We start from the raw sequence: 18,563 nt of genomic DNA, 5'->3' as shown, positions 1-18,563 counted from the left end.
TCCGTGGTGTATCATGTGGACGTGTCTTTCTGGTGTCCGAAGTGATCGTTCAGTTCGTTCGGCATCTTCATCCCTTCGTCTCTTTCTTTGATCATCATCTCGGGTGGCCAGAAATCGATCTAATTTTCCTTCTCTCACCAATTTTTCTATGATATTTTTTAAGTCGAAGCACTCGTTGGTGGAGTGCCCTCGGACTCAATGGTATTCACAATATTCCTTCCGGTTTCCTTCTCCCCTTTTGCCTTTGAGTGGCCGCGCTGGGAGGATTTTCTCTGTGTGGCAGACTTCTTTGTATACGTCGACCAGGGATGCCCTGAGAGGAGTGTAATTATAATATTTTTTGATTTTCTCCCCTTGTCAATCTTCTTTCCTTTTGGATTCCTTGTCTTTATCTCAGTAGGGGGCCCCAGATTTTGAGGTTTCTCCTAACCGAGCATTTTCTTCCATGTTGATATATTTTTCTGCTCATTCCTGTACTTCGTCTAAGGAGGTCAGGTACTTTTTTGATATAGATTGGCTAAAAGGTCCCTCTTGTAGGCCATTGATGAGTCCCATGATGGCAGCCTCTGTTGGTAAGCTTTGTATGTCCATGCATGTTTTGTTGAATCTTTCCATGTAGTTGCGGAGGCTCTCCCGATCTCCTTGCTTGATCCCTAGTAAACTGGGGGCGTGCTTGGCTTTATCTTTCTGGATGGAGAATCTGGCTAGGAATTTTTTGGCCAGGTCGTTAAAGTTTGAGATGAACTTTGGAGGTAGGTTGTCGAACCATCTTATTGTTGTCTTCGTGAGAGTTGTTGGAAAGGCTTTACAGCAAACAGCATCTGAGGCGTCGGTGAGGTACATTCTACTCCTGAAATTGCTGAGATGGTGGTTGGGATTTGTGGTACCATCATACAAATTCATATATGGGAGTTTGAAGTCCTTTGGAATTTTGGTTTTCATGATTTCCCTGGTGAACGGGTCTTGCTATTTGCGTGAATTTTCCTCAGGAGTGGTCCGAGGAGCTTTTAATTTGAGATCGGCTTCTAATTGCTGTAGTTTTTCTTCCAAATCTCGACGTCGTCGTACCTCTCTTTGTAGATCCTTTCCGATCTCTCGTTGTTGTTGGGTTTCTTTTTCGAGTTGCTTTAAGCGATCTTGAAAGCTTCTATTGCTCCCGGATTTGATGAATTTTTGTCCCCGTTGGATTCCGGGGTATCTTTCAGTGTAGTGTCTGCGTTTTTCTGCGGCGTTCTATCTTCTAGATCTGAATCGTGGTCGTTGTCATGGTCATCCGCCATGGTGATGAGATGACTTCCAGGTTCCCCGGCAACGACGCCAATGTTCCGAGGGTTACCTGAAACTGGAGGTCGATCTCGGTTGAGATCCTCTGTACGGATCGGTACCGACGTGTCCGGCTGGTGGGAGACGGTCGGAGCTATCGTGTCCGATCTGTTGGACTGGTTACACTGCTGATCCTTCGTCATCGAAAGGTGGGGGGTACCTGCAAGAGACTCCAATGCTTAAGTTAGCACGGGTATTAAACAGGTTTTTATGTAGAATCAGAGTATGAGTTATACCTGGGTGCTCCAGCGTATTTATAATGGTTGTAGAGTGACCTTTTTAGATAAGATAAGTTAGTTATCTTACCTTATCTTATCTTTTTGAGTTGAGGTCAGCTTATCTTCAACGGAACCGCCCTTCTCTCTGTAGCCTTGGGCTGCCTTTGGATTGGGCTGTTGTTCCTTGAGTTGGGCCCTTTTTGGGCTTTTCCTGTCGATTTGGCCGAGTTCTTCGAAAAGAAGTCGGTCCGCTTGACCTAAACAGGTCAGTCGCTTTGTCTCCAATCATCCCAAGTCGGATAGCTCGACCCAGGGTATGAACAGTTTCCTTGCTGTTAGGCGACGCGCACGCGCACGCGTGGATGGTGCGCAGACAAGCGACGCGTACGCGTGCATGAGCCACGTGCTGGACGTATCAGAAATTGCTGGGGGCGATTTCTGGGCTGTTTTTGACCCAGTTTTCGGTCCAGAAAATACAGATTAGAGGCTACAGAATGGAGGAATCAGGGAGACACTTCTCATTCACATAATTTTAGGTTTTAGATGTAGTTTTTAGAGAGAGATGCTCTCTCCTCTCTCTAGGTTTTAGGATTTAGGATTTCTCTTCTACTTTTATTTGTCTTAGCATTCTAGTTTATTGATCTCCCTTGTTGATTAATTTATTTTATGAATTCTCATGTTAGACTTGATTTTCTATTCAATGTAATTTGAGATATTTCATGTTTATTGCTTGCTTCTTCATTTGTTGTTATTGAATCCTTGCTATTGGTTGTTTAGATCTAATACTCTCTTATCAATTTCCTATGTTTTTATCATATGCACTCCAAGTGTTTGATGAAATACTTGGGAGAGTTTTAGTTTAGACTTTTATGTTCTTGGCTTGGGATAGTAACTTGGGAACTCTTGAGTTACTAATGTCCAAGTAATTGATGATTGGAAGCCATTGACTCCAGTCATCACTAATTGATTTAGTGGATAGCTAGGACTTATGGACTTGGATTAATATAGCTCATTTAACTTTCCTTTACTACTAGTTAGAGGATGATTTAATGGGATTGATCCTTGCCAATTCTCACGTTGTGGTTAGTGATAAGGATAAAGATCCTTGACCACCAAACCTTGCCAAGACCTCTTTATATCATTTGAATTTCTCTGCAATTTACTTTCCTTGTTCTTAACCCAAAACCCCAAAAACATACTTTTTCCATAACCAATTATAAGCACACCTCCCTACAATTCCTTGAGAGACGACCCGAGGTTTAAATACTTCGGTTATCAATTTTATTAGGGGTTTGTTACTTGTGACAACCAAATTTTTGCATGAAAGGATTGTTTGTTGGTTTAGAAGCTATACTTTCAACGAGGACTTATTTGTGAATTCTAGACCACGCGAGGAATCCGTTCATCAAAATGGCATCGTTGCTGGGGAGTTGCAAACGTGTGCCTTATTATTGGTTATTGTAAATATTTGCTTTTGCTTGTTTGTTAGTTTTTGTTAGTTTTAGGACTTAGTTGCTTATTTTTATTAGTTTTTGTTTTCATTTTCTCTTACTACTATGAATTCTCACAACTTTGGCTATGAGTCTGGTTACAATTATGTTACAGGAAGAGGAGATTACAATGAGAACATGCATTAAGAATGGAACAATCAAAGATAGGAGGAGCCACAAGGATTTTATCAACCCTCTTGACCGCAACCCCCTCCAATGTACTACGAGCAACAACCATTCCATGATGCATACCAAGACAATGGTTATGGTGCACCTTTTTCGTGACAATCAATACCCACCACAACACATCTATGAGCCCCCTCCTCATCATAGCTTTGAGCCACTATACTCACAAGCCCCCTTCAACCAAGCACCTCCATATGAACCTAACCCATATCCACCATACCAACCACCTTATGAGCCAAACGAACCATACATAGAACCACCCTAATTGCAACCCAATTACTCCCAAGAACCACCACCTCAATATACACCCCCCTCCATATCCCTATCAAGATGAACCAACTTCCTATTATGAACCCTTTCCCCAAAATAATGAACCCTCCTATCCACCCCAACTTCCACTGGATAACAACACCCTTAGTGTTATTCACCAAGGGCAAATAAGACTTACCTCTACTCTCACTAGTCTCACCTCTACTCTCAAAGCTCTTATATCCCGCATGGACCAATCCTCTACCTCTAATATTCAACCCTCAAGCTTTAGCGCACCACTACCCTCCGTGTAAGAATACCCATATCCATCAATCCAGGAGCAACATGATCCCAATTATGCTACTGACCCAGAACAAGAGAGAAGGGATCATCTTAGGGATGTACTGGATCGGTTTTACGCACACATACTTCAAGTGAAGGAATAGTTAAAGAATTGGTGAAGGTTGAACAAGAGGAAAGTTTCATCCTTGAAGACAACTCTACACTAAGTGACATCAAGGAGGAGTTTGATTTTGTATTAGAGCAAGTGGGGAAAGCCGAGATTATCAAGGAAGAAGAAGAAGTGGTTGAAGATCTAGGAGATGCTGAACCTCTATGGGAATCTAGAGCTGCAGAATATTCCTCCAATATGCTTGAAATTGATGTTGAGGAGGATAGTGCACAACCTCCAAGACATGTTCCTTATGAAGAATGGGATGGAATAGAACTAGAAATAAGTCCCTTTGGTGATGAAGATTCCACATCACAACCTCCTAGTGATGAACTCGCATCCGCAACTGAACCCATTGATTTTGAAGACCCTTCCCCGAGTGAATCTAAAAGTGATGTGGATGTGGACTTCTCCCAACCTCCCACTTATGACTTAGAGTGACGGGGAAGAATTTGAAGAAGTTAATGAGGTTGCGGGTGAATTTGAAAAGGCTTGTAAAGAGGTGGAGGAATTCCAAGAGGAGCACCATGGAGTGGAGCTTGCAAGATCATTAGAAACACCTCTCCAGAAGCCATTACCATCCAATACAACATTCAAGTGGGTAAAATTCTTATCCTCAACCTTTGCTTTCCCACTTGAATATGGTCTATTGAAACGGATGGTCAACTTAGAGCTCTTTGTGGCTTTAAGAGTAAGAGGGAGATGGTTAGTGGTTGGAGTTGTCAGGCAAGGTTCTGATGCAGGAAAAACTTGATAACGAGAAAAACTTTGTCTCTCAACAAATTTTTCTTTGGCAAGTATACCGAATTGTCGTCAAGTAATAACTCACAAAAGAGTGAGGTCGAATCCCAAGAGATTAACGGATTAAGCAATCAATGGTTAATTGATTATCCTAGTTAGATGGTTCAGATTTGGATGATGAGCAGCAGGAATTGTAAATTGACAGAAAAGAAAGAAAAAGGAATAAAGTGTAGAAAAGTAAAATGGCAAGAAAAGTAAATGTAGGAACTAAAAATAAAATGAACATTGGGATCAAGAGATATTGCAATCCTCCGGATCAAGTTCATTCTCATCTCTTCCTCAATCAATGCATTCATTGATCTCCTTGGCAATCTTAAGTGATCAAATTCCAATTTCTTGGTATTCAATCTCTCAAATCTTGATCAATAGCCAATTACTTGGTCAATTGCTCATGAGAAGAGATGAAGTATGGTCACTGATTATACCACATGCATTCCCAAATCAAGTGTTGGTAGGATTATAGTCACCATATCTGTCCAACCCCAATTTGGTCCAACATGAGAAAGCATTTCTAGCATGATCTCTTCATTCCTCTTCCAAAGTTCCGAAGAGATCCAAGTATGAATAGTTTCTTTTCCAAGATAACTACCCAATTGAATGAAGATTGAAAGCTTACTAGTAAAATCAAGAGAAAAGATAGAAGAAGAATAATGAAAACTAATATTGATCCATCAAATTACAACAGAGCTCCCTAACCCAATGAAAAGAGTTAGTTGATCATTGCTCTACCAAAATAGAAAAGAAAAAAAGTGCAGAAAAGTAAAGATGAAGATTAAAACTAAAATTGAAACTTCAAAAATTCATAAATGAAAAGTACAAACTAGAATTAAACTACTACTGAGAAAAGAAAAAGAAGAGAAAAGGAAGAAGAGTGTTTGACGGGAGGGGTCCAAAGACCCACTCCCCTTGGAGTGTGCCAATTCACAGAAGTTTGAATTGGTCTTCACTCTCTCCCCCTTCCTTCAATTCTCCATTTTCCAAATATCTTCAATGTAGAAACTAAGGCCTTTTTATAGGCTCTCCTAAATTATAAAATAAAATGAAATTCAAAGTAAATTACAATGAAATGAAAATTAACTATTCTAGATGCTTCTTGTGGCCTTGATTGGTTGACAATTGTGGGCTTGCTTGCTTGAGCTTTTGAAGTGGACTTGAGAGAGAAGTGAATCAAGTTGAGGTCCAGGGTGACTTGGCGTTATTGTTGCCGTTATTCATACTAACGCTACAAGTGTGTCGTTAGTGCGGCGTTAGTGCTAAAGTTAGTGTGGCTAACGTCACACTTGCTACCCAGTTGGTGTTTTGGGTCTTAAAAGATGCCTTTGGTTTGTACTCCAATTTCATGCCCACCATAGATTATTATATATCGTTGGAAAGCTCTAGATGTCATCTTTCTAACGCAACTGGAATCATCTCAATTGGATCTCTGTAACTCAAGTTATGCTGCTTTGAAGGGGACAAGGTCGCTGGCACAGTCGCTAGCGTTACTGGAAAACGTGAGTCACAATAACGTTAGCGATCAGGGGATGAATATTGCCCGGTTCTGAAGTTCAAACTTACTGTCTACCCCATACTATTATATATTGTTGGAAAGCTCTAGATGTCTACTTTCCAATGCCTTTGAAAGCGCATCATTTGGAGCTCTACAGCTCGAGTTACATTTCTTGGAAGGTGAAGAGGTTAGCTGGCCTTACTACAGGTTGATACCATATTCATCTTTGTACTTTCGGGGCAGGTTTTCTCTCTCAAATTTAGTGTCCACCATGTAGTGCCATATATGCTTGGAATTCTCTGGAATCCTACTTTCCAATGCCATTGGAATCACCTCATTTGAAGCTTTGTGGCTCAAGTTATTCTTGTTTGAAGAAGGCATGGTCAGGCTGCCGGGTGAGATTTTTGCCTACGTTAATGTCCACGTTAACTACACTAACGTGGCAATTAACGTGAGTCTTCCTTTACTTCGCAAACGTTAGTGGCACTCACCTTTTCCACTAACGTTGGCGTTTCCCTTTCCTTCCACGTTAGTTCCCACGTTAATGTAACTAACGTGGAAGCTAACGTGGGTCTTCTAGCCTTCGCAAACGTTAGTGGTACTCACCTTTTCCACTAACGTTGGCGTTTTCCTTTCCTTCTTCAAAGTTAATGCCATTAACTTTCTCACTAACATTGGGGCTTCTCTTTTCTTCCACGTTAGTGCCCACGTTAGTGAAGCTAACGGGGTAGCTAACGTGGGTCTTCTTGCCTTTTGCTAACATTAGTGGCGTTAACGTTCTCACTAGCTTTCCAATCTTTCCTTCCTTCCACTTTAATGGCCACGTTAGTGGCGCTAACGTAGCCACTAACGTGGCTCTTCTCTGCTTCTTTTGGTCTGAAATCAAGCAAACAAAGTGTATCAAAGTAACATACAAGATAAACTTTACTATACTAAGTGTGCTAATAATGCCCAAAATTAAAACTTCACTTAGTGTGATCTATTTCATCATATTTACCCTGTATATTAGCTAAAATTCACCTATGCTTAAGATTTTGTTTCATGCAGAGATTTTTCATGCTATTACTCATTTATTGGCAAAATTTGTATGAAAACTAACTAAAACCTACTGAAATAACTATCAAAAATAGGCAATGATGCACCCGCATCAGGTTCATTATGGTTGGAAGCTCAAGGTCTAGATGCAGAGGTTGGTGTAGAGCTCGATCGAATGGGTCTAGGAAGCTGTTTGGACACTTCATTGAGAATTCATCTTGCTTACCACCCAAGTGGAGAAATGATAATCAACAAGAAGACGGATGCAAAAGTAAGGTTTGGGACCCCAGAATTCATTCCAACAATCAATACTCTTGGGGCCTTGTCACTTGCTTTAACTTGATTGAAGGCTTTATGCGCCTAGTTTGGGACCCCGGAGGCTATTGGAATTACAAACATTGGTGGGGATTCCTGGATGAGTTCAAGCACAAGCCACCATGACAAGGAGCTCATCAATTGTCCAACTTAAGGACTTTAACTAAAAGTGCTAGGTGGGAGACAACCCACCATGGTATGATCGTTGCTTTTCATTCTTAGTTTTATTTTGTTTTATTTTTATCAATGTTCATTCATACATTTTGCATCATCACCTGCATTCTGCATGAAAAAAAAAAAGAAAGAAAAAGCACATCCACGCGCAAGCGTCTATGACGCGTACGCGTCGTGTGTATGTGCACAAAAATCCAAAATAGGCAGCAAGTTGCGCTGGACTGGCGCTGGAATCATGCATCTAGCACAACCAGTGGTCACGCATACGCGTGACCGATGCTTATGCGTCGCCTGATCCTTTGCCATCCCGCGCGTAAGCGCCAATGGCGCGTCCGCGTGCATGTGTAAATCGGCGTAATGAGTGTTTCGAACAGAAATCTGCACGGGAGTAATGATGGAACCGCGCGTTTCGCACGATCATGGTCGCGCGTACGCGTACTACACGCTTACGCGTCCTTCACCTCTATGCCCACCCACGCGTATGCGTGGGCGACGCTTGCGCGTCGACAGCGCCGTGTAACTTACACCCAGCACGCTGCCTGATTCTGTTTGCTTTTCATTTTCTTTTCTTTTCAAATCCTAATTCTTTCCTTTTCTTATTCTTTCTTCCTCCTTCCTTACTTTCTTCTTCTTCTCTTCTCACTTTCTTCTCATCCTTATTCTCTTTCATTCTCTTTTACACACTGCATTTGCATACTTTCCTTCATTGTATTTTAATTTCATTCATATTTTTATCTCCTTTCCTAATTTCCTCTTTTACCATTGGTGTTATATGTTCTTATTCAACTGTTGCATCTTTTCTTGAATTATTTTGGTGCTTCGTGACTTGTTTTAAACTGTTGGGTTTTATTAAATATAAGTCAATGCTAATTTTATGATACTTGTATTCCATTCGCATTGATATGCACTTATATTGTCTTTCATTGCCCACACTCTCTCCCCATTATTGCAATTTTTGCACTATTCATATGCCATTTGCTTCTACTATTTTGTCACTTGCATGTTGTAGCTACCATGTAGTTGAGATCCTCATTATTTGGCATCAACCCATCCATATTCTATTTGGTTCCTTATCTTTGTTTCTGGGTTACTTTTCTTCCTTTTTCTCTTCTTTCAGGTTGGCCACCGAGAAGAAAAAGAGAAAGCTTCTCAATGGGGCAACCGACAAGTCCATCTGCACAACCTTTGGTGAAAAGCATCAGTTGTAACAACCCGTCCACTTGCACATCTCAGCATGCACCGAGGATGGTGCAATCCTTAAGTGTGGGGAGGTCGATACCAATCTCCGTGGGTTAGTTACATTCCTGTCTCAACACCAATGTTTAAAATTAGTTGTTGCATTTGCATGTTTGATTGTATGTTTGTTCGATTTTGTGCATACCATACCACTACTTGGTTGAAATAATGATTTCCTTTTCAAGAAACTATTTTATAGCATTTCACTAATTTGAATTAAAATTTTTTGTTGAACTTGTTTGAAGAAATATTATATTGGAACATGGTTTAGAGCTCGAACACATAAAACCAGTAAGATTTTGAGCCAATTTGATTGGTTGCATTTTATCAACCAATGTTTTATTTTGGTGTGTGGTGTTCTCTCTAAAATTGTGATCTATATCTTGCTTGATTCTATATTTCCATGGTTTAATGTATGCATATACTTATATGATTGAGGCCTTGTTTCACTTAGCTTACATACCCATATGGCCTTACCCTTTCATTATCTTTTGCAAACTAATTCGAGCCTATTTTACCCTATTCGTTCTTTACTTTAGCTCATCACTAACTCTAAGCGGAAACCAATAATGTCCTTAATTTGAATCCTTGGTTAGCTTAGACTAGTGATAGTGCTCATGAATTAAGTGTAGGAAAATTGGGTTTGGAAAATTTGGTTTGAGAATTGAATGTTGTATATTCTTAAGAAAATGTGAAAAAGAATGTTGAGGACATGTTTATGCATGCAATACCTTAATCATATGCATTGAGAAAAACAAAAGAAAAGAAAAAAAAAGAAAAAAAAGCAAATAATAAAAAGGGGACAAAATGCCCCAAGTTAAGTAATAATATCAATGCATATGAGTTGTACTTAAATTTGGGATGCATGAATGTGTGGTAAACATAATTAATGGGCAGTTAGATTTTGCATTGTAATTACATGGATTGTCTTAAGTTAGGTGAGAAGTTTAGGTTAATTAAGGATTCAGATTTTAGTCCACTTGACCAAATACAATCCTACCTTGACTCTAACTCCATTACAACCCTTAAAAGACCTCTTGATATGTGTATCTGTGCACTAATTCTTTGTTGATTAGTAGAAGAAGAGCAAGCCTTAGAAAGCAAGATTAGTATAGATTTGAGAGAATCGAACTTTAAACACTTGAGTGATTAGAGTGTATACACTTCCGGTGAGGGTTCGATGCTCGATTCTTTGTTCTCGGCTTTCATGAGCTATTTTCTTCTGCAAGTCTATTTGTACTTCATTTTTATGATTTGAATTAGTAAAATCCAGTTTATATTTGTTCTTGAAAGGTTTGTTTACTTTTAACCAAGTGGGTAGAAATATTTTGCATGTAGTTGCATTTAGATAGGTTGCATTGCATAAGTCTTACCATTTTGCCTTCACTCTTTTGGTTCTCTTGAGCTTAGCATGAGGACATGCTAATGTTTAAGTGTGGGGAGATTGATAAATTCCATTTTTAGGGTTTATCTTGTGCTTAAATTAATGGATTCTATCCACTAAACTCACACTTATTCATAGAAATCGCATGTTTTACATTTTCCTTCCTGATTTTGTGCTATGATTGAAAACATATTTCTTTGGTCTTAATTTAGCTAATTTTAATCCTCTCTTATCTCCATTCGATGCCGTGATATGTGTGTTAAGTGTTTTCAGGGATTACAGGGTAGGAATGGCTAAGAAGATGGAAAAGAAACATGCAAAAGAGGAAGGAATACAAGAAATTGAAGGAATTGCAAAGCTGTCAAGCCTGACCTCTTCGCATTCAATCGATCATAACTTGAGCTACAGAGGTTCAAATGAAGTGGTTCTAATTGCTTTGGAAAGCTAACATCTGGGGCTTCGTAACGATATATAATTTGCCATAGTTGCCTTGCTGTTAGGCGACGCACACGCGTGGATGGTGCACAGACAAGCGACGCGTACGCGTGCATGATGCGTACACGTGCATGACGCGTACGCGTGCATGAGCCACGTGCTGGACGTATCAGAAATCACTGGGGGTGATTTTTGGGCTATTTTTGACCCAGTTTTCGGCCCATAAAACACAGATTAGAGGCTGCAGAGTAGAGGAATCAGGGAGACACTTCTCATTCACATAATTTTAGGTTTTAGATGTAGTTTTTAGAGAGAGAGGCTCTCTCCTCTCTCTAGGTTATAGGATTTAGGATTTCTCTTCTACTTTTATTTGTCTTAGCATTCTAGTTTATTGATCTCCCTTGTTGATTACTTTATTTTATGAATTCTCATGTTAGACTTGATTTTCTATTTAATACAATTTGAGGTATTTCATGTTTATTGCTTGCTTCTTCATTTGTTGTTATTGAATCCTTGCTATTGGTTGTTTAGATCTAATACTCTCTTATCAATTTCCTATGTTTTTATCATATGCACTCCAATTGTTTGATGAAATACTTGGGAGAGTTTTAGTTTAGACTTTTATGTTCTTGGCTTGGGATAGTAACTTGGGAACTCTTGAGTTACTAATGTCCAAGTAATTGATGATTGGAAGCCATTGACTCTAGTCATCACTAATTGATTTAGTGGATAGCTAGGACTTATGGACTTGGATTAATATAGCTCATTTAACTTTCCTTTACTACTAGTTAGAGGATGATTTAATGGGATTGATCCTTGCCAATTCTCACGTTGTGGTTAGTGATAAGTATAGAGATCCTTGACCACCAAACCTTGCCAAGACCTCTTTATATCATTTAAATTTCTCTGCAATTTACTTTCCTTGTTCTTAACCCAAAACCCCTAAAACATACTTTTTCCATAACCAATTATAAGCACACCTCCCTGCAATTCCTTGAGAGACGACCCGAAGTTTAAATACTTCGGTTATCAATTTTATTAGGGGTTTGTTACTTGTGATAACTAAATTTTTGCATAAAAGGATTCTTTGTTGGTTTATAAGCTATACTTTGAACGAGGACTTATTTGTGAATTCTAGACCACGCGAGGAATCCATTCATCAGGTGGCGATGACAGAGCTTGAAGAAGAAAGTAGCGTTGGAGGCTAGGTTTTTTTGAGAGAGGGAAGTAGATGCGTAAGTGAGTGAGAGAGACAGACAGAGGCTTCTTTTTATTTTTTTGGTTGAAAAGTGAAAACCGGTTCGGTCCGATTGGCCAGTTTTCCGCCGAATCAGTGGTTCGTCACCGGTTTTTGGATCAATGGTTTCAGGAGGCTAATCGGACTGTGATTGTTGCTAGTTCACAGTTAGACAGGTCGGATTGGTTGGATCGGTCCAGTTTTTAGAACTATGATTATTTCAATATATCCGTAGTTGTCAAAATCGAAAAATCGAACCGGTAATTGAATCGTTTAGGCTACTGATTCACTAATTTATTAATTTAATCGGTGGGTCACTAGTTGAACTGTATAAATTACAATTAATAAATATAATTTAATTTATATATATCTATTCTATTATATAAAAATCGGGTTTTACACTTAATAATAAAGCTGGCGTGGCATGCTTCTAAGGGTGTTTCTTAATTTATTTTTTTAACTCATTAAATACAATTCATTACGATGGCTTAATTATATCAACTAATTGATTTGATTAGATATTTAAGTATCACACAATTTAACATTATGCATACCAATTAGTTGAATATAGTTGTTAGAGTATAATTATGGTCAATTAGATCATTTAACATTATTCAACATATCTGAATATTTATTATAGGATATTACGTCGTTATTATTTTGATTCTCTTATCACCTATAAATACCCTTCTATATTGTATCATTCTAAACAACTTGAATACTCACAAATATTTTTTCTATTGCTCCCTCTTCCCTTTCTAACATGGTATCAGAGCCATGGTATCTTCCTTGAAGAGGATAAGTTGACTTTCTTCTGGTGAAATCATCATACTTTTCATACTTTTTTTTCGTGTCATTTTTCCTTTCTCTTTTGTCAATGCTTTGATATTTTTTTGACCTCACCGATTAGCTCATCCACTACTTACTTATTCTCATGGAGAAACCATATATCTTTTGTCACCTTCCGATAGTTTGTCATCTCCTTGCACTTTGTCACTTTTCAACAGTTTTCCACCAGTTCACCATCTTTTCATCAGTTTTTCGATAGTTGGCCACTCTTGCGGCAATTCTGTCTACGTTCTCTTCTGGCAGTTCCGTCTGCGTTCTCTTCTGGCAGTTCCGTTTGCGTTCCCTTCCGGAAGTTTCGTCTGCACTTCCTTCCGATGGTTCCGTCTACGTTTTCTTGTGGCAGTTCCGTATGCGTTTCTTTGTGGCAGTTCTGCGCTTTCTTCCGGTAGTTTTGTCTGCACTTTCTTCCAGCAGTTTCGTCTGTACTTTCTTTCGATAATTCTGTCTGTGCTTTTTTCAGGCAGTTCTGTCTGCACCTGTTCTATTAGTTTATGCTTTTTTTATTTAGTTATTTCAAATAAGTTTCAAACTCAAGTTGTCACTTGAGTTTGAGGAGGAATGTTAGAGTAAAATTAGGATCTATTTGTATTATTTAACATATCTGAATATTTATTATAGGATATTATGTCTTTATTATTTGGGTTAAGTATGATTTTGATCCCTAACGTAGAGGCCGAAAATTTATTTCGTCTCCAGCCTTTTTTTTGCTACAAAATGGTCCCAAAGGTTTCATTTTATTTTAAAATCGTTCTTCGGACGAAAATACCCTTCCCCTTCTTCCCCTAAAATCAACCAAATGCAGGAACAGAAGCAGAATGTAGAAACAGAAGCAGGCAGAAGTAGAGTGCAGAAGCAGACAGCAGAAGCAGTGAAACAACAACAATGAAACAATAACAACTAGAAGAACAACACCAACAACAACAATGGATAATGAAGCAACAACAAAAACAAAACCAGAAGAAGCAAAAACAGAAACAAAAATAGAGGCAAAAACGGCGAGCGGCGACACTGAACGCAGTTTCCCCTTCTCCATCACAGGCGATGGCGGGCACAGCGGCGCGGAGAGCGGGGAGCGGGGTGCGGGGCACAGATCGTAGGGCGCGAAGAGCGGCGGCGCTACCTTCCCTTCTGGATTCTCTTTCTTCCCTCCCCCCACCCACCTTCTCTTCTCGATTCTCTATCTTCCCTCCCCCCAATTCTCTTTCTTCCCTCACCCCCTTCTCTTTCTCCCCCCTTCTCGTGTTCCCTTTCTTTCTTTCTTTTTTTAATTTTATTTTATAATTTTTTTAGGAAAAGGTAATTTGGTAATAAAAAAATTTTGGTAAAAAAGACGATTTTAAAATACATTAAAACCTTTGGGGCCATTTTATAGCAAAAAAAAGTCTGGAGATGAAATAAATTTTTGACCTCTACGTTAGGGACCAAAATTGTACTTAACCCTTATTATTTCGATCTCTTAGCACCTATAAATTCTTTTTTATATTGTATCATTTTACACAACGTGAATACACACAAACCTTTTTTCTACTGCTCTCTCTCTTACCCTTTCTAATAATAATAAATACAATTTAATTTAGTTAGAAGTTCATTGTTTTATAGTCCTATATATATATATATATATATATATATATATATATATATATAAACATGATAGAATAAAATTGTAAAAATAATATTTTTATCACTTTGGATATTTTAACTCTTTTTTTTCTCTTTACGTGTAATTTTGTTTTGCGCTAACTTTGTTTATTTAATGATAAAATATACTCATATTAATTCTATCATATAATAGTTTATTTTTCTCCTATGTATTTTGATTTGCATAGTTACTATTGATCTTGCTGTTTTTGTTTTCTTGAATTGTTCTTTATTTTTTTATGACTTGATAATTTAAATAAAAAAGCAAAGAAAGAAAAAAAAAAACAATGGCCGAGGGCAGAGACTAGAAGCCTAAAGTAGCAACATCATTCCTCGGCATTATTATTATTATTAATACGAACTTTGTTATTTCTTTTCTAACATTCTTTAATATGAGCTTCATTTCTTTTTCTTTATTATTATTAATATTTTTATTATTTTATTCTCTAATTATAAATCTCCTTATAGTTATAATCATTCTTTGATAGAATATTTTTTTGATCTAATAAAAATTTTTTCTATTTTTTGTCAAAAATAATTTATATTAAAAAAAATAAGATACAAATTAAAATTTAAAATTTAAATTTAAATAAAATGTGCAAAAAGGGTAACTATCGAATTCATTTGGTAGATTTAAACTCTTCGTATTTTTTTCATTGAAAATTTAAAATACTATTATAAAATTTTAGATATTTTTTATCTTATTGTTCTTAAATTATACATTATACTGTGTATTTGAAAAGTTTCATCTTTTTTGAAATAATAAGTGTGACATTATATAATTTTTGGATACAAAGGAATAATGAAGTTGAAGTGAGTAACAAAATTGATTATATAATAAGATACAAATTTTTTGAATTTCTAGCATAATTGACAAATTTTTAGTTTCAAAATAAATTTTTACTTTATTTTTTTATCTTTTATTTGATTTTTTATAATTTTTTATTTTCTTAATTAATTATGATTGTAATAATTCATTACAGATTTGTATTTCGTAGAAAAAATTTATCAATCATAAAATACAGAAGACTAAACTAAAAAATTTTAAAAATGTTGATTAATCACAAAATAAAAATGTATGAATTATGCTTTAATTATGTTGTAAAATACAAATTGGGGCTATTTAAAATTAATTTTTTTACCATTAATGTTAACTTAAATTATAATAAGGTAATAAATAAAAATTGTATATAATAATTTAATTTAATTATTTATACTATCAAAATTATTCTTTATTATATCTCATTTATTTTTGTTCATTGGTGATATTTAATTGTCTATTTTAAATAAAAATTTGAATGAATTGAATTAATTTTTTTCAAATTAGTAATATAATTATTGTAACATTTGCTTTGCTCAGTAATATTTTTAAATTTATTTAATCTGATTAATCATCTCTTTCTTATTTTATGCTAATTTAAGTAATTAAAGTTAATAAATTTCAGTTATTTTAATTCTTGTAACTTTTTATTCTAATAATGTATTTCAATTAATACAACAATTTTAATATTTATATGTCATTAATAATAATAATAATCTCATTTTAAAATGACGTTTTATCCGCAATATATATATATATAATATGTCTAATTGTAGAAAATTTACTTTTTTTTTATACGACTAGATTAGACATATTTATATTCAATTTATTTGATTACTTAATTAGAATTAATTATATTAAAAGATTAGATTAAGATTATAGTAGACTAATTATATTGTTATTAATTAATTATATTAAAAGATTAAGATTATAATAGATTATTATTATTTTTTTACTTTTTATTTAGATATTAATTCAGATATTAATTTTATTATTTTTTTTATTCTCTTATTCTATGTGTTTATTTTCATAAATCTTACTAAATTAAACAATGTATATCTTCTTTTTATTCCTCTTTTATATACACATAAAATTTATTAAATTATTTCTCTTCCGTCTAATAATTTGTTTCTCTTTCTATTTATATTTCTTTCTTTCAATATTTTATTGGTTCTTATTTTTCTAAATTTTACGTTAATTTATGTATTTGTTCTTATTACACCTAACATTTTTTATTTATGTGTAATATGCATTCTTATATATATTATAGAAATATGATTTGATTCTATTAACTTGCCAAAATTTTTTGAAAAATCTAAAGCTAAAGCACAAAAATATATTTATAGATATTTTATTTTTTAACTAAAAAATATAATATTTTTTGCTATATTTATTGAAATCTTAAGTTAAATATGAATATTAATTGTTGAAATAGAATAAATATATTTTAAATTTTTTTCATCTAAAAAGAATTTTCTATCGATGTTAGAATTATTTAGATGGATAAGTAATAGTAAATATAGAATTATTTAGAATAGATAGAAGTAAGTACATCTTTATATTGAAAATACGAATTTAAAAATATTATATTCAATTCTCAATAGTCAACCTCTCATTTAATCATTGTATGTTCAAAATTTTTTTGAAGAAATGAAATAATTTTAGGTATATAATTTTTTGTAAAAATTTAATTAATTCAATATATTTATTATCGTTGATTAAAAAAATAAATTGAAATGACAATTTAATATTTTTATACTCTTAAAATATAATTTATTTATTTTTATAGCATTCTTTATCATCCAATAATCACATTAATATAATTTAATTCAATAAAATTATTTATCATAATTTGATTGAATAAAATTTCTGTTTTATTTGAAAATTTTAGGATTTCTCAATTTCAAGTTCATCCATGTTAAATCATTAAGAAATATAATTGAGAGCGCAGAAGCATCCCTTCATTCGAGAGCATGATTGAGATCAGAGAGCTTGACTCTTGTGGTTATTTGATCTTTGTCAACCAAAATCTTCTGTATCCTTAATAGGGATGAATCACAACTACTCCACTGTGGAAAAAGAACTACGGAAGCGGGTTTAATGTGTTGGAGACCAAAATTCTGAAGTTATTATTTATATTTGAGTGTGACAATCATTAAACCCTAAAACTCAAATAAAATAGTATATATGGTTTTAATCTCATTTATCCAAATAAAAAGTAATAATAACTTATTTAATTCAACATTTATAACAATAAATGAGATCACCGTTATATAAGTCATTTAATGTGAAATTAATTAATTTGTGATTATAATTAATATATGTATTGCTCATAAATATATTAAGAAATAATAATTTCCTAACAATTTTTCACTTGGGCTATACACATATATTTTCCTGAGATAATTACATATTATAAATTTATGCGCAAATCTGAATGTTATTTCTTAGATTAGTTTAATAATTTGGTCTGTCTCATATATTAGTTAGGGTTAAGTACGATTTTGATCCCTAATGTAGAGACCTATAATTTATTTCGTCTTCGGCCTTTTTTGCGCTACAAAATGGTCCCAAATATTTAATTTAGTTTTAAAATCGTCCTTCAGACGGAAATACCCCTCCTCCTCTTCTTCCCAAAAGCAACCAAAAGCAAGGCGCAGAAGAACCAGCAAATAAAGCAGAAACAAAAGTAGCAAGCAGGAGCAGAATCAATAACAATCAAACAACAACAACAACAACTAGAAGAACAACAACAACAATAATAATGAATTATGATATCAGAGCAAAAACAAATGGAAAAAATGAAACTGAAGGAAAAAGATTTTGCAGTGAACCAAATGGGAAGAGTGATCATAATCCCTGAAGAACGACTTATGGATCCTCTACAACATCATCAACCCCAGCGATTACGTGACGGCCGATACCTCCCGGAAGGTCGACCACCAACTCAACGACGGCAAGAACACCACCGCCTCACGTGTCAGGCTCTCCATCCACCTCAAGGTCACCTGCCGCGACTTCCACAAGGACTCTTCCACCCTTCGCATCCACGGGCGCAACCTCGAGCCCAACGGTTACGTCGCCGTCCGATCCTTCCACACCCTCACGTTGGAGTGCAACAAACCCTTCGAGCTCCACAAGAAGCTCTGGAATCACGACGTCGTCGAGGCTCTCTTTCTCTCTCCCTCTGCTCTCTCCTCTCTTGCCGTTAGTGTGAGTATGTGTTGAAGAAG

The sequence above is a fragment of the Arachis ipaensis genome, chromosome B2 (genome assembly GCF_059453495.1).
Source record: "Arachis ipaensis isolate K30076 ecotype BB chromosome B2, ASM5945349v1, whole genome shotgun sequence".
Taxonomy (NCBI): Eukaryota; Viridiplantae; Streptophyta; class Magnoliopsida; order Fabales; family Fabaceae; genus Arachis; species Arachis ipaensis.
This window is presented reverse-complemented; position numbering follows the sequence as displayed.